The sequence below is a fragment of the Leucoraja erinacea genome, chromosome 21 (genome assembly GCF_028641065.1).
Source record: "Leucoraja erinacea ecotype New England chromosome 21, Leri_hhj_1, whole genome shotgun sequence".
In the NCBI taxonomy this organism is placed as follows: Eukaryota; Metazoa; Chordata; class Chondrichthyes; order Rajiformes; family Rajidae; genus Leucoraja; species Leucoraja erinaceus.
The window spans coordinates 36,189,727-36,207,719 of record NC_073397.1 but is presented as its reverse complement, the minus strand read 5'-3'; the positions used below and the strand labels follow the sequence as shown (position 1 = coordinate 36,207,719).

Below are 17,993 nucleotides of genomic sequence, written 5' to 3'. Positions count from 1 at the left end.
TGTGATGCATGTGTGTGTGTGTGTGTGATGCATGTGTGTGTGTGATGCATGTGTGTGTGTGTGTGAGTGATGCATGTGTGTGTGTGATGCATGTGTGTGTGTGTGTGATGCATGTGTGTGTGTGTGATGCATGTGTGTGTGTGTGTGATGCATGTGTGTGTGTGTGTGATGCATGTGTGTGTGTGTGATGCATGTGTGTGTGTGTGTGTGTGTGTGTGTGATGCATGTGTGTGTGTGATGCATGAGCTGCAGCAACACATCTCCTGCAACAGCCCGCAATGTTGCGAAACCCCCGTGACGTCACTCCCAGCATCCTCCGCACAATGGCTTCTGTAAAGAAGCTGGGGAAAGAGGGTTTTTTTAGGCCATGAAAAATAGTGAAAAATAATTTCCAAAATTTGGGAAATGCAGCTGGCGTGCAAAAAGTGACGGGAAAAAGATGCGGGGCGAACGGCGGTGAGTTTGTGCTGGGTGCAGCAGCGAATGGTGCCTGTTGCGGGGATGCAATTGACTAGTGAAGTGCTGGGAAGTTTTGCTGAGAAGTTTGTGTGTATGTGTGTGTGGGGTTGGGAGAGGAGAGCTCGCCTTAACACACACACACCGCCCTTTTCATCACCCCCCTTTTGCAATTAACACCTCTTTGCATTTCAAGGCACTTTGAAATCCCAACTTGGAACAAAGTTTGTTTTTGTTGCAAATTTGCAAACACTTTTTTTTTTCATTTCTTCCTCCTTTGCCAGTTCTTCATTTTCTTTTTTTCCCCCCTTCTGTGTGTTGGTGTTGGTGGTGGAGGAGGAGGGAGGGGGTGATTTATAAAAAAAATAAAAATAAATTCCTCCTTGCGTGATCTGAAAAGTTTTCTCCTCTTGGAGAGAGCGAGTTTGCATACAGCGTTGAAATGCGCTGTGTTATAACTTGGAGTGGGGGGGTGGAGGGGGGGAGTGCTTCAAGAAGTGGGTTTGTTACGATTATGAATTGCGAAGTTTTTCAAGCTTTTGAATTTCGTTTGTGAGCCGCCGCCGAGAAGTATTTCGGAAGCGGACATTTGCCCACCCCCAAACGATTTAAAGTTTACTTCTTTTCTCCCTCTTCCCCTCCTCTTGAAAGTTGCCCGCTCTGAAGTTGGTCAACGCTAACTTGTTATTTTTTGCTCCCGAAGGCTGTTGCCACGGTCTTGCTGCCGTGAGCCAGGAACTGCGGGATGGTCTCGCTGTTTGGGGCTGTGTGTGTGACAAAACGATATTGTAGACAACTCGAATCATTCACACAAACAAAAAATATCGTTTTGCTTTTGAAACGTGCAGCTAGTTAGTGCACTTGTTTAATCCCGGGGCGCTCAGTTTCATCGACCATTCACATTGAGGAGACACAAATATTGCCCAGTATTTAATGAAAAAAAAAACTTTTGTCTTCCTCCAGTATGTGAAGAAACACGTGAGTGAGGTCGTTCATTTGTAAGAGGGGAGAGTGAGAAACGGGGCATTTCAAGATAACAGTTGCACCTCTTTCATAAGTTGAAGTGTTTTGCATATGTCACCAATATATCGATTAACTTCCCATTGGGAAACGTGTCGCACTTGCATTGAGTTTTAAAGCTTTAGAGCAGTGCTTTGATATGTTAAATATCACTTAACGATCCATGGGTAAACAATTCACACTCTTTTAATGACTGGCTTGAGTCCACTGTCGTAATTTCAAAAGGATGTTCGGGAAGATTAGGACAGGTATATTTGTTTTCCTTTTGCACTTAAAGCATTGCCTTCAAAATGTAAGTTCTTTTGGTAGGATATCACGTTTGTTCTGAGTTAAGACCATCAGAAATGTATTGTTTACATAATGAGTTTCTCCAGCATTTCTGTGTATTGTTTACATATATGTTCCTAAAGAGTGAGATTTGCTTGGTTTATTTGGAAGCATAGGTAGGACAACTCGACTTGACAGTCTGGGACATGTATAGGTTATGGTAAACAAGTATGTTCTGTTACCAGAAGAGTTGTGTGATTATTGTTTCTTGTTGCTGCCAAACTAATTGGAAATGTTTTGTGTCAGATGTTTATTCTTTGAGTAAGGAGCTCTAGATATGGGTGACTTTATGAGCTTAAATGTTGTGTGTTGTTATTGAGGTAAAGTCTATCATTGATGGTAATGTAACCAATGTTATTCTGTGAATTCTGGAAATAAACACATTATGATCTGATATGTTGATCGATTTATATATTTCGATTACCATGCTTGTTTTAAAAGATCTAAACTATGTAAGTGTCACTTAAAAATAATGGACATAAGATCAGTTCCTTAGGAAATAATTATTCGCTATTCAGAAATAATTATAAATTATTACATTCAATAATCTTCAAACTATATGTGTATGTTTAGCATGAGCAAAGTGTGTGGATTCATTGATGGGAACTATTGTGGGGTCTTGTTCACGGATATTTGAACTTGATAGTGTCAAGACAATACATGAAAAATTATCAGATTGTTAAGATGTATTATACTTTAAAGAAACTTAATGTACCCAAAACTCTCAAATGTAACAAAATGTTCATCACAGAAACATTGCAAATTACACCAGTTTGTACAAAATAATTTCTTTGGTCTTTTATTGATATTCAGTATCTTTGTAATATTTAATAGTTGGTATTCTTTGTCATGAGGTGCAGACGAGGGAAACTTTGCAATGTTTAATGTTTTAAATTTGTTGGCGTTGATTGATCATGCTGCATTTGTATTTTGGATTTGATCAGCTTCAGAATGCGTTGTCCTATTTTGTTATTGTAAATAGAAATCTATTCTACAAGACATTGTAATTGAATCCCACATCTTCTGATTAATGGTATCATTTGATATTTGTCCGGCTCTCTTGATGGTGTACGAATCAAGTATTAAAGTGAAGTATGAATCTGTTCAATCTTACAAAGTGTAGATTTTTATCAATATTTTTGACACCTTAATCTATTTGGAAAACATTTCAAAGGAATGTTCTTTTGCTGTTTATATTTTACTAACCAAAATAATAGAGTTAGATAGCAAAGAAATAAACTTAGATTAAAAAATATATTTTATTTGAATAAAATTTCTCAACAATCTGGAAGAGACATGGAATATTCTTTGAAATGTGAGGCAGCTTCACATTTGAAAATCCTTTTAAATGAAACATTTGATCGGTATATCAATGTAAATTGTAAAGAAATACTCAAGGTGAATTGGATATCCTTAAAAAAACGTTGACAAGTTTGTAATTGAAGTCACTTGTGTGAACTGATATAACTAGCATTTGGAACAATCAGATTGTTAAGGTGATCTTCAACATTTTGTTCAAAAATTTATCTTTGAATGTTTTATGAGAAAGCTTTAACCTTTAATGTTTCATTAAATACTTGTAAATTTACGAATTGGATGTTTCTGATCAAACAAAATGGAAATTTGTTAAATCCAAACCGAGTAATAATTTCAATCAAATACACCTTATTTCGTTTTGTTATTGTAAATAGAAATCTATTCTACAAAACATTGTAATTGAATCCCACACCTTCTGATTAATGGTATCATTTGATATTTGTCCGGCTCTCTTGATGGTGTACGAATAAAGTATTAAAGTGAAGTATGAAACGAGAATATATTGGTAGGAAAATTAATCGATTGAAAGTGATTCTGCTGTTAGAAAAATATATCTTCTTGCAACAGTAACGAAAATGTGCCCTGCACATAATGAAAAGTTTGTTGTGGGTAGTTGGTGATCATGTTGGCTAACTCCAGTAACTTTTGGTTGCAACTAAAGTATGTGTGGATGCTCAACTTTTTGCTAGAAGTTTTTAAATAGAGTTACTTTCTCCACTTGTAACATGGGGTGGAGTTGAGAGTGCTGGGGGTAGTTTATTTGATGGAATATTTCCGCCACAGTTTTGTGAACAATTTGCCACTTTTTGTTTGTCAAAAAGTTTGGGGCAATGCTTGTGAAATGATGAAAATGTTATTGTTCACTTGTGAGATTAGTAAATCAATTTGTCCCTTTTCTGTCAATGTCCAAGAGGATCAGTCACATAGAGAAAACATGTTGCCCCGTTTCAGGCATTTAAAATAATTTTTAAGTTTAAATTTAATATTTCAAATCTCTACTTTTTTTCTGAATGGTTTCTATTTGCTCTGGGTGGTGTGAGTGAAAGCTGAAGTCCTTGGAAACATTTTATCAAAATTTCAGAATGAAGTTGATTGTAGAACAATTCCTAGATGGAGCTACCAGTTCTGTCAGGTAGTTTGGACCATGTAAAATCTACCTGTTATTGAAGATTTCAAACTTAAACAAAATTGGCTGAATCATTTTGAATGCTTACCATAAGTGTTCTATCTGCTACAAAATGCATTTTTAAATAAAGGTTTTTTATGAACTATATTTAGTATTTTGCCAATCTTTTTTTAATCGAAGCACCATGTAGGATTTGCTTTTAACGGTAAGAAAATATTATATTAGAATTAGCATCATTTATAGACTTCTTCGGTGAATCAATCATTTTTTTAACAATTTATTTAGGATTCTTTTTAAATAATAACCAGAATTTGCAGAAATGTATGTACTTGCTAATATGTAGCATTTAACATATTTCTGGTTTATGCAGTTTCAATGCTGCACTAGTAATAACTGCAGACTCTTCGAGATCCACATTGTTTAGTATCCATAATAAAATCCATGTCTTGAGGAAACTGCCTCTTTGATAAGAACTCAACAAGTGAGGGAGCATGATAACAACTCAACAAGACTTGAATGGAAGTTGATTACTAATAATCTAGATGTTAGCACTGGAAAGTGAGAGAAGTTTATCTATGTAGTTTGTTATCACTGATCAATCAAGATTTAGGGAGGTTATTATCTTAAAATCCTCAAGATTAGTTCCTATCAATAGGAATGACATGGAAACACCTTCTTCAATTGAAAGTGTTTCTATTATTTTGAGTAACGTTTAACCGAGAGAAGCATGCTGACTTTCACGCACTCAGTGGGTAGGTTTGCAAATTGTGAACTAGCCACACCGTTGCCCTGCAGTCAACTCATTCTCTCACAACCATTTACAAGAATCTGCACGATTAAAAGAATTAGAAATAATTTGTAGCTTCCTTTGATCAGTTTCCAGCAGCACAAGATTGCAAAAACGGAGAATTTTGTGAATAAGGGAATTTAAAAAAAATCAACAAAGTGTAAAATTACCTGTGTGGTTTCACACAGATTGCTTTCCACAGATGCTGCACATTTTGGTCACTCGTTGCAAAGGATCTCGAGATGTTTTTCAAAGATGTTGTGGGTTTCATGAAGTATAGGTTCAAGTTATATTTAAGACACCTACTAACCATTTAATGTGAATTTATTTCTGTAGCTTATACTTTAGACAAATCATTCAATCTACAAACTACAAATCATTCTGCAACTTTTAAGTTTTTCAACGGGTAGTTAGGGATTTTGTTTAATCTACCATCAAATTTGAATGTGGTCAACAATAGCAACTGAAACTGCGCAAGGGGATTTGGGAAGATGCATTTTGTCTCGAGATTTGTCAGGTTTACTGATTTTATTCCAGTGAAATTAGATAGTCATATGTAGGATATCTCAAAAGAATAAGCAAAAGATTACCGGCTGGGGAAAGGATTTTAAAGATTTACTTGGAAATAATGAGGTGAACATGATTAGTGTTTCAAGAGGGTGCAGTTTGTAACAAATACATTGTCCCAAGATTTGGATTCAACAATGTTTCAAGTATCGATGTAAACAGTTTTTGTTTTACAGATTATTTCTAAAGGTTAAATAGGAAGTTATTTTGAATTTCTGAAACCGATCTAAACACGATTCTGAAATGGGGATTTTGTTTTTAATTGTAAATATACTCTTAATTTGTTAAGGGAGATTGAAGAATTCTATTTATTGGATGTAGTTTGTAAGGTACTTCAAGATGAAGTCTTTTAAAGGGAAGGCAAATGTGTGGTTAATTTTGAAGAATAAACACACACATACTCATAACATACACATAGTGTATAAAGTTTCCAAGCATTTTAAGGTTCGGCTTATTGCTCAGAGGTGCTGGGGAATAAGTGATTTTTGCCTTTTTAAACTCTCGTTTTTGTTCTATTTCCCGTCCATCCTAAACACTGAAATTAAAAGGAATCGGTGAAAGGGCAGCCAGTTTGTGCATCCTATTTCTGCCTTGGATTTCCACACTTTGTGTGTAGGCTGAATTAGTAATCATTAAAACATGCTTTCCCACTAGGTTCTCGATTTAATCCCCAAATTACATTCTTTGTGACTTTGTAAGATGGTGCGAGAGTGTGGCAGCTCTTTCCCAGAGAAGGATCTACTGCCATCCTCTACAATTGCTCCATTCTTTTAAATGTCCCCTGTGCTCTACCTATTGTACTTGAGTTTGACGGTCTTCAGAATGATTTATCATAGGGGGGGGAATAAGCTTGAGGGGAGGTGGGTGCGGGACTGAAGAAGGGTCCTGACCCAAAACGTCGCCTATGCATGTTCTCCAGAGATGCTGCCTGACCCGCTGAGTTATTCCAGCACTTTGTGTCTTTTTTTTAGTAAACCAGCATCTGCAGTTCCTTATCCTCACTAAATCTAAAAAATGTTTGTTTGGATAGTTTTCTGGGGCAGATGCAGTGAATGGTTTTGGCTCGATGAAGATGTCAGCATGTCGCAGTCAGTAAATGATGCAATGTTCAATCAGAATGGGAGTCATCTCTTTGTACCATTGTCAGGTCTATAGTTTTGATTTCCTCAGGTGAATGAATAAGTTTATCAGCCAAGTATTCACATACAAGGAATTAGCCTTGGTGCTCCACCCGCAAGTGTGTTGCAGTCTAGCACCATCACCAGTTTCCCAGCTGTGGGGTTGGGATTGGCCCCTGTGAGTCTCACACTGTGCAGTGTGTGTTGGAATCCTGCACCTTGCTCTAACTAGGTTGCAACTATGATGTAGGTAGCTGTGGTTTGCGATGCCAATGGTTTTGCTATTCAATGCAGCTGGGCATTGCAGTAAATTTTCATCCTTGGCATGGCAATATTATTCAATCATTTAAAGAAAAAGTTGCCATTTAAAGATAAATCTGTAATTCGTTTAGATCGGCAGAAAGAAACTACTATCTTCTCAACCTCATAATATGGTCCACATTCAAACGTTTGTACACAATGGTTACAAGGTTAATTCCTGGGATGGGCGGGACTGTCGTATGCTGAGAGAATGGAGCAGCTGGGCTTGTACACTCTGGAGTTTAGAAGGATGAGAGGGGATTTCATTGAAACATATAAGATTGTTAAGGGCTTGGACACGCTAGAGGCAGGAAACGTGTTCCCTATGTTGGGGGAGTCCAGAACCAGGGGCCACAGTTTAAGAATAAGGGGTAAACCATTTAGAACGGAGACGAGGAAACACTTTTTCTCACAGAGAATGGTGAGTCTGTGGAATTCTCTGCCTCAGAGGGTGGTGGAGGCAGGTTCTCTGGATGCTTTCAAGAGAGAGCTAGATAGGGCTCTGAAAAATAGCAGAGTCGGGGGATATGGGGAGAAGGCAGGAATGGGGTACTGATTGGGGATGATCAGCCATGATCACATTGAATGGCGGTGCTGGCTCGAAGGGCCGAATGGCCTACTCCTGCACCTATTGTCTATTGTCAATGCAACCCAGTAATCGGGGCATAATGCAACATTTGTGTTTGATGTATCAGCGTTCAATTATACTGTTCGGAGCAAAGATTAAGATTCTTACCAGGAATAATAAGTATTTAATTTACTATTTTAAGAGGGTTTGCATTATCATTGGACACTGAGTGATGGAGCACTTGATCAAATCACTATTATTCAGCCTCCAGTGACTAAACACCAGGCAACATTTACACGTTTGACCAACTATTCCAACTTTAGTTGATGCAGTTTAAGATTATGTAAGGTAAAGCTGTCAAATGGTGACATTAACCAGGCTATGTCACAATGGGAGACTTCCTTTATCATGTCCTAAAGTTTACAAAAGTTGGAGTTGGATATGTTATGGTGAAAATATGGGATGAATTCTTTGTTCCATGGCTTTCCCATAAAAGGATGAGATTCAAGCAGTGAGAATTGTGGTGCTGATGTTTAGTCCAGCCATAATATATATATTTTTTTATCAATGCCCCAAGCTTGGTTACAAAGAAATGCCTGGAGCTGTGGTGATAACAGTTCTGTTTCTCATCCAGTCTGCGATGCTCCAAAGACAATGGGTTGAATGTTAAATGATTTTTCAAACTATAGTTTGCATTCTAGGAACTGGTGGGATGTTTAGGTTTAGGATTACTATTCTTGTCACATGTGTGCGATCATCTTTGATCATTTTTGCATGCGATTCATTCAGATGAGATGTACTGTTACATAAGTCCTATAGGTAGAGCAGACGGGGAGACTGAAAATATTCAGCTACAATTATGATTAAGAAGAGAACTGCAGATGCTGCAAAATCGAAGGTAGACAAAAATGCTGGAGAAACTCAGCGGGTGAGGCAGCATCTATGGCTGCTGAGTTTCTCCAGCATTTTTGTCTACCAACACAATTGTAATGACTGCATCAATTAAGATCCACTCTGACGTCATCATCCACACTTTACCTCTTTATAGTTTTTTTTATTGTTTTCATGTAATCGGACAATTTCTCTTCGACAATAGACAATAGGTGCAGGAGTAGGCCATTCGGCCCTTCGAGCCAGCACCGCCATTCAATGTGATCATGGCTGATCATCCCCAATCAGTACCCCGTTCCTGCCTTCTCCCCATATCCCCTGACTCCACTATTTTTAAGAGCCCTATCTAACTCTCTCTTGAAAGCATCCAGAGAACCCGCCTCCACCGCCCTCTGAGGCAGAGAATTCCACACTCACCTCTCTCTGTGAGAAAAAGTTTTTCCTCGTCTCCGTTCTAAATGGCTTACTCCTTATTCTTAAACTGCGTGTGGCCCCTGGTTCTGGACTCCCCCAACATGTTTCCTGCCTCTGGCGTGTCCAAGCCCTTAACAATCTTATATGTTTCAATGAGATCCCCTCTCACCCTTCTAAACTCCAGAGTGTACACAAGCTTGAAATGATAAAAAAACGTTTACAATAAAAGCTGGAATGAGAGCCTTTGCTCTCTTTGTAACAAGAGACGGGTACATAGTCTCAGTGGGTCACGCATTATGAAATGAAAATTGAAGAACACCTGATATAAAATGCTGGAACTGGTCACACCAGGCAGCATCTGTGGGATGAGAAACAATTGCCATTGTGGATTGGAGACCCCCTCGTCAGAACTGGTGACAGAAGATCAAATGTGTAGGAAGGAATTGCAGATGCTGGTTTAAACCGAAGGTAGAAACAAAATGCTGGAGTAACTCAGTGGGACAGGCGGCATCTCTGGAGAGAAGGAATGGGTGATGCTTTGGGTCTCGACCCATTCCTTCTGTCCAGAGGTGCTGCTGTCCCGCTGAGTTACTCCATCATTCTGTTTCTATCTTCGATGGAAGATCGAAGTTTTCTTCATTTGGATGCAGTAGAACCCTGTGTGTTTGGTACTTGTTGGTTTTGTGAGATGCTGTTTGCCCAAAAAAAACAGTCATGATGATGCATGAATGTTCTAATCCAATGACCAAAATCTTCCCACACCCTCTCCATTCCTTCAAGCAATCACCTTGTTGTAAATTTTCTGTGAACCATAAGTTCGAACCAATTTTCAATTTGTATTTTGTTCAAATCTCTTAACGGCAACTCTTATTCCTAGTGAGAATCTTAACCTTTGCTTCAATGGAAACAAGGAACTGCAGATGTTGCTTTATAAAACAAGACACAAAATGATCGAGTAATTCAGCGGGTCAGGCAGCATCTCTGAAGAACATGGATAGGGGATGTTTTGTGGTCAGGACTATCTGAAGATGTGCCTGGACCTGAAACGTCACCTATCCATGTTCTCCACAGATGCTGCCTGACCCGCTGAGTTACTCCAGCACTCTGTCTATACCTTTGCCACCACAGTTATTGATTTAACTGATAACTGGAATACAAATGTTATATCCTGAGATTAATGGATTATATTGAGGATATGGCTTTTCTTTTGTCTTTTGTTGTTGACCAAGTGCATTTATTTGAATATTATAAATGAGGATTAGAGCTTTGGTACATCTTGTGTTAAGTATTGCCATCTGAATTTGGGTGTGTTTAAACAATAACCTTTTTTATTTCTGCCTGCTGCAGAATGTATGTATTTATGTAATATATTTATTTTGCACGACTTGTTTGTTGGAAGATGCAATAGTTGGGCTGATGTTTTTTTGATTTCTCAGTTATTAAAATTGTATAATCTCGGTGGACATAGAATGTGATATTTTACTGAGAATATTTGGGAGTTTGGGGGGGGGGGGGGGGGGGGGGGGGGGGGGGGGAAGTAAGAGGTTGCAATACCGGGAAACGAAGTTTGTCGCTTCTTGTGATGTTGGGTTTGTTTTGGGACTCATTCTTTGTTCAGTACATGGAGGTGCAAGTGGGCTGAAATTTAGTTCTACAGCAATACCCGAAAATGCCAGGCAATCGGCAAAGACAAATAGTTTGACTTGTCTGAGTCAAATGTCAATTGAAATTGGGAGGTTTGTTAATGGCGAGTTTTTTTTTTCAAGTAAGAATGAGCGATGTGAAATGTCGCAGTTTGAAAGGCAATAATTATCTGGCGAACCCATAATCCAAATATCCCAGCGTAATTCTGAATCAAGACATCTCCCCTTTAGTCTGAAGAAGGGTCTCGACCCAAAACCTCACCCATTCTTTCTCTCCAGAGATGATGCCTGTCCCGCTGAGTTACTCCAGCATCTTGTGTCTATCTTTTGATTTAAACCAGCATCTGCAGTTCCTTCCTCCACATCTCCCTTTAGTGGCGATCTCACCTTCTCATGATGGGCAACTTTTGTGCATAGAGTCTTGAAACGTTCGCGGATTCAAAATTCCGAGTTTAAGGGCTTGAGCGGGTAACTTATCTAATTATTGAGAGATTTTGTGTTTTTAAAATGTAGTTACTTTCTTCCCGAGATTCACATTTTAATTATTGGGAACGATCTGCATTTTGTTTTATTTACCAACTCCCTTTCCTCTTGAGAAAGTTACAATCCTATTCACCTTGCCTATCATATTGTCTGGTAAATATCGTCTACACAATTTGAACAGCCGGAGGAAGGAAGAAATCCTCTTGGACATTTGTAATAATAATATCACATAACACAACATGGTTCAATACTTCCCGACCTTTTATAAAATTAAGCAGCATTAGTGTCTGTCTATTTCAGCATGGTTCGTTTTGAAAATGTTTACCGATTCTCTCAACCAGTCCCGTTGTTAATCTTCAGTGATTTATTTTGATTTGCTTCGAGTGGTTGTTAAACACAACACATCTACACACTGCTCCAACTTTCTTCAATCTGTTCTAAGTTTTTACACTTGGCTATATTCATTTTCTTTAGAGGACGCCTAATGTAAATGCGCAAATGACCTGTTCGATCTATTCTGGAGGTAGTGTCTGATTTTAATCCTGTAACTGGTTGTTCCACTTTGTCAGTACTTGTATTTTGTCCATTTTAAATATTCAGCTTTGCCGAGCTCAGGGTCTTGTGAAAAGACCGACATCATGAAAAGCATATGCTGCAAGGGTGTGTCCTGCAATATCTCTGCATGTTTTATATTTCAGACCTATTTCTGTTTCCCGCAAGTATGAAGCTTTTTGCACAGTGTCTCCATGGTTAGATACTTGTGATTGTGTCTTAAATGGAGTTTTCAAGCTTGAGTGTGTTTAAGTTCTTGCTTACCTGCGTTCCTTGCTAGGTTTAGGCTTATTATTGTCCTGTGTGAAAAACTCTGCACACTCTCACATAGACGATACTATATTTAAATGTAATCAAGTCAACGTGGAGTGAAGGGGGGGGGGAGATACAATAGACAACAGGTGCAGGGGTAGGCCATTCGGCCCTTCGAGCCAGCGCTGCCATTCAATGTGATCATGGCTGATCATCCCCAATCTGTACCCCGTTCCTGCCTTCTCCCCATATCCCCTGACTCCGCTATCTTTAAGAGCCCTATCTAGCTCTCACTCGAAAGTATCCAGAGAACCGGCCTCCACCACCCTGGTGATCCCGCAGTTTTAGTCTTTTGGATTCAATGACACAACCAAATGGTTTGCTGGGCCTTTTCAGAGGGTAGATAAGAATCAATAGAGGCAGAGAATTCCACAGACTCACAACTCTGTCTGTGAGAAAACGTGTTTCCTCGTCTCCGTTCTAAATGGCTTACCCCTTATTCTTAAACTGTGGCCCCTGGTTCTGGACTCCCCCAACATCGGGAACATGTTTCCTGCCTCTAGCGTGTCCAAACCCTTAATAATCTTATATGTTTCAATAAGATCCCCTCTCATCCTTCTAAACTCCAGAGTGTACAAGCCCAGCTGCTCCATTCTCTCAGCATATGCCAGTCCCGCCATCCCGGGAATTAGCCTGAGAATACAGAGATGAGTTTAGTTTGTCACATGTACTGATGTATAATGCAGAATATAGTACTCAGCATTGTAGTGCATCAGTTCCATTGACAAAGTCCAATATTAACAATGGTGTAGAGGTGAATTGGACTGCACCCAAGCTTATGGAAGGCCCATTCAGATGCCTGAGGGGAAGAAGCTGTTCCTGAGTCTGGTGGTACTCGCTTTCAAGCTTCTGTACCTCTGTTGGACGGGAGCGGGGAGAAGAAGGAATGACGGGGGTGGGACAAGTCTCTGATAACGTTGGCAGCTTTTCTGACGCAGCGTGAAATGTACATAGTGTAGGAGTCTATAGCTGAAGATAGCATTGTGTATCTGAACATCACACTGCTGAGGGTGTACTGAGGAGTTTCACACACTGAGGGTGTTTCAGAATTAGTTATTTTTAAGAAAGAACTGCAGATGCTGGAAAAATCGGAGGTGAACAAAAAGCTGGAGGATCTCAGCGGGTGAGGCAGCATCTATGGAGAGAAGGAATAGGCGACGTTTCGGGTCGAGACCCTTCTTCAGACTGAAGTGGGGGTGGGGGAGAGGTGGGATGAAGAAAGGAAGAGGCAGTGGGCTGTGGGAGAGCTGGGAATGGAAGGGGAAAGGAGGGAGAAAGCGGGGACTACCTGAAATTGGAAAAGTCAATGTTCATACCGCTGGGGTGTAAACTACCCAAGCGAAATATGAGGTGCTGCTCCTCCAATTTGCGGTGGGACTCACTCTGGCCATGGATGAGGCCCAGGACAGAGAGGTCAGAATGGGAGGGGGAGTTGAAGTGCTGAGTCACTGGGAGATCAGGTTGGTTAATGGGAACTGAGCGGAGGTGTTGGGCGAAGCGATCGCCAAGCCTGCGCTTGGTCTCACCGATGTAGAGAAGTTGACACCTGGAACAGCGGATGTAATAGATGAGGTGGGGGAGGTGCAGGTGAACCTCTGCCTCACCTGGAACGACCTTCAGAATGAGTTATATTCCCTCTGACATCAAGAAACTCTCAAAACTAATTCACATTGGAAATCTGACCAGTGTGTTTCCTCTCCTGGGTCACTGCATTTAATTCTGATGAAACCGTGGCCATTCGGCTCATCGAGTCCGTGCTGTCACCCGGCAGAACAATCCTGTACATCCCACTTGCTGTTGATTTTTTTCCCTCTGGGAAATGGCCATCAATAAATCTTCTCGCTGTGTGTGTGAGTCTGGTGCACCGGCCATCACCCACATACTAGTTCCACTTTGTCCCATTTCTGCATCCTACACACCAGGGGCGGTAACTGGAGCATTCCATGGAAAAACTACATGATCGAGGGGAGAACATGCAAACTCCGTACAGACAGCAACCGTAGTCGAGATCGAACCTGGGTTTCTGGTGCTGCCTTTTAGTATATGGACCAAATGGGGCGAGCTTAGATGGGGCGTCTTGGTTAGAATAGGTGAGTTGGGCCGAAGGGACAACTTCCCTGCTCTGTGAGAATCACTTTCCGGTGGCTGTCACTCCTAAACAAGGTGACTGCCAATCACCCCCCCCCCCCCCCCCCCCTGACACTCTTATTTTATTCTCAATCGTTTGCTATGTCGCTCTCAAGGGAGATGCTAAATTTTCGTTGTCTCTGTACTGTACACTGAGACAATTAAAATTGAAGAAATTTGAATCTGGCCAATGTCTTTGGTTTTAGTTCTGACTGTAGATCAGATCGGAGGGAAAAAAACGTTGCTTTGTGGACCACAGCTGGGAGATGAAATTCTCCGCCTCAAGTGGACTTTGAAAGGGAGTAATAGTCATCTGTTAAAGAGTGATATTATAGCACGGTTAGAGGCGACGGTTAGTAAAGGTGCTTAATTGCAGAGGGAAGCTAAGAGAATGGATTTGAGGCAATTAATAGCCATTGTCTATAATTGGGCACAACCTCTGGTTGTTAATGGGAGCAAAGCAACATTAGCATTGAGTCAAGTGTAACACTAGTTAGAATCCGGGCTAAATGTTGAATGTGTCATTTAGAGCCAATTAGAGCTGAATTCCGAGCAGTTTCAGCGCAGTTTGTTGATCTCATTAGTTTGTACAGAAGTGGGCAGTAACTGGCAATGTGTATATTGTACATAAAACACCAGCTTGCAATCACATTAAACCCTGATGCCAAGACTGCTCCCTCCACTGCCCATCTACCTCGTCATGTTGCCCACTGTCAACTCCTCTGGTAGACAAGAATGCTGGAGAAACTCAGCGGGTGAGGCAGCATCTGTGGAGCGAAGGAATAGGTGACGTTTTGGGTCGATAGATATGGCTCTTAAAGATAGCGGAGTCAGGGGATATGGGGAGAAGGCAGGAACGGGGTACTGATTGGGGATGATCAGCCATGATCACATTGAATGGAGGTGCTGGCTCGAAGGGCCGAATGGCCTACTCCTGCACCTGTTGTCTATTGTCTATTGGTTGACGTTGATTAAGGATTGTCTATTGAGACCCGAAACGTCACCTATTCCTTCGCTCCGTAGATGCTGCCCCACCGGCTGAGTTTCTCCAGCAATTTTGTCTACCTTCGATTTTTCCAGCATCTGCAGTTCTTTCTTAAACTGTTTGAACCAAGAGCATTAGTGGGACAGGAAGGGAGAAAAGTGAATTATTGAATCCCCTTCACCCCCCCCCCTCCCCCTCCCCCGAAGTTTGAATCTGAATCAACAACAGACGACCACACAGAGTGCTGGAGCAACTCTGCAGGTCAGGCAGCATCCCTGGAGAGCATGCACAGGGTGATGTTTAGGGTTGGATCAGCCTGAAGAACTCCTAACCCGGAACGTCACCTATCCATGTTCTCCACAGATGCTGCCTGACCCTCTGAGTTACTCCAGCACTCTGTGTCTTTTTGTTATAAACCAGCAACTGCAGTTCTTTGCGTCTCCAGCCCGCAAGTGATGAGTTGGGACAATAAACACAGGATGGAAGATTCATCTGGCATCTGTAGTTCCTCGATTCTACAAGAGTGGAGGAAACTGACTGATAAGTCCTGGTGACTATTGATGATATCATCAAGGAACGATGTATATTTCACATTTCTCTGCTATTTTAAGAGGTGATCATCCATTTATATAAAATCGTTTACTATCTCTGAAAATAGCTGTCGGAGAAATTGGATCCTGGCTGTTGGGTATTAATGTCTACTGAGACATTACTGGAAGCATTGATGCAAAGGATAGTGAAGATGAAAGTGTTCATATCCTGACCTCGGCTGCTGTCTGTGTGGGGTTTGCACGTTCTCCCTGTGACCACGTGGATTTTCTTCCTGAAGCTCTGGTTTCCTCCCACATCCCAAAGACGGTGCAGGTCTCTAAAATGCCCCTGTCCCACTTGGGAAACCTGAACGGAAACCTCAGGAGGCTTTGCGCCCCACCCAAGGTTTCCGTGTGGTTCCCGGAGGTTGCAGGAGGTTGCAGGTAGTGGAAGCAGGTAGGGAGACTGACAAAAACCTCCGGGAACCGCATGGAAACCTTGGGTGGGGCGCAAAGTCTCCAGAGGTTTCCGTTCAGGTTTCCTAAGTGGGACAGGGGCATAAGGTTAATTGGCCTCTGCAAGACTAGCCGGGGTGTGTAGGGAGTGGATGTGGAACTGAGCCCCTGTGAATGAATGATCGATGGTCGGCGCGGACTCGGTGGAACGCCGATTTGATCAAAAGGACGTAAAGCCCGACGTAAAATATTAAAAAGAGCCGTGCTACTTATTCCATGCTCGTTGTTCACTCGTCTCCTTCTGCTGTTCAATAAATAACGGAACTGTTTTGGTTTCTTCACACAGCGGAGAGCTGAAAGGTCCCCAGGTAGTCTTGCGTCGAAGATGCTGCCTCTGCATTGCAGCAGCCATGCAGTTCCTGCACCATGTGCAGAGGTTGGATGCACGGCAGCTGCACTGTGCTAGTCTACCCGGCAACCAATCCTGACATAGAAACATCGAAAATAGGTGCAGGAGTAGGCCATTCGGCCCTTCGAGCCAGCACCGCCATTCAATGTGATCATGGCAGATCATCCAGAATCAGTAGCCCGTTCCTGCTTTCTCTCCATATCCCTTGATTCCATTAGCCTTAAGAGCTAAATCTAACTCTCACTTGAAAACATCTAGTGAATTAGCCTCCACCGCCTTCTGTGGCAGAGAATTCCACAGATTCACAACTCTCTGGGTGAAAAAGTTTTTCCTCGTCTCAGTCCTAAATTGCCGACTCCTTATTCTTAAACAGTGCGGCCCCTGGTTCTGGACTCCCCCCAACATCGGGAAGGTTTAATTAATGTTGCCGTGGAGATGCTGGATGGATACACACATCACAAATGGGCTGAAAATACGTTGGCACGACTTAATGCCTGTGGGATTGCAAACCATTATCATCGAGGCCACAAACTCCGCCCCACACCAACATGCCATCAGTGATTAGGGGCCTGTCCTTGAGAGACTGGCCATCTCTCAATGATAGACAGAAAATGCTGGAGAAACTCAGTGGGTGAGGCAGCGTCTATGGAGCGAAGGAATAGGCAACGTTTCGGGTCATCGACGTCACCTATTTCCTTCGCTCCATAGAGGCTGCCTCACCCGCTGAGTTTCTCCAGCATTTTCTGTCTACCTTCAGTTTTTTCAGCATCTGCAGTTCTTTCCCCAAACGTCTCTTTCCCAAACATGCAGTTTGGTGCAGCAAAGTTTGCATTCCTGAGGATCTGGGATTCTGACCTCCCCCAAACGGTGCAGGAACTGCATGGCTGCTGCATTGCAGAGGCGCCACCCTCAACCTAAAACTACCTGGTGACCATTCCAGCTCTCCGCTGGGTGAGGTTTAGTTATTTATTGATGTATTCCACTGTGACATTGAAAATTTGTGGCTCTTAAAGAGGAGGCCATTTGGCCAGTCAATAGACAATAGGTGCAGGAGTAGGCCATTCGGCCCTTCGAGCCAGCACCGCCATTCAATGTGATCATGGCTGATCATCCCCAATCAGTACCCCGTTCCTGCCTTCTCCCCATATCCCCTGACTCTGCTATCTGTAAGAGCCCTATCTAGCTCTCTCTTGAAAGCATCCAGAGAACCAGCCTCCACCGCCCTCCGAGGCAGAGAATTCCACAGACTCACCAGTCTGTGAGAAAAGGTGTTTCCTGCGCCCAGCGTGTCCAAACCCTTAATAATCTTATATGTTTCAATAAGATCCCCTCTCATCCTTCTAAACTCCAGAGTGTACAAGAGTCGAGAGAGTTTTATTGTCATGTGTCCCAGATAGGACAATGACATTCTTGCTTGCTGCAGCACAACACAATATGTAAACATAATACAGAACAGGGGATAAAAGTTCAGTGTGTCTATAGACCATATATATACACGCAATAAATAAACACATAAAGTCAATAGTATTAAAAGGCTGTTATAGTTCAGAGTTTGTTTGATGTCGTGTTTAATAGCCTGATGGCTGTGGGGAAGAAGCTGTTCCT

The 17,993-nt window shown here is 41.7% G+C and overlaps 1 protein-coding gene across 3 annotated transcripts in view; it reads left to right on the top strand.

Annotated features, from left to right (window-relative positions):
• The first annotated feature begins 289 nt into the window (after window positions 1-289).
• plagl2 (pleiomorphic adenoma gene-like 2) overlaps window positions 290-17,993 on the top strand; it is a 61,510-nt gene continuing 43,806 nt past the window's right edge. For 2 of the 3 annotated variants that reach the window (XM_055652668.1, XM_055652665.1), the window contains exon 1: window positions 290-456. The gene's annotated coding sequence lies outside the window, so the exon portion shown is untranslated. The remainder of the gene's footprint in view (window positions 457-17,993) is intronic. The other variant, XM_055652667.1, reaches the window with a different exon arrangement.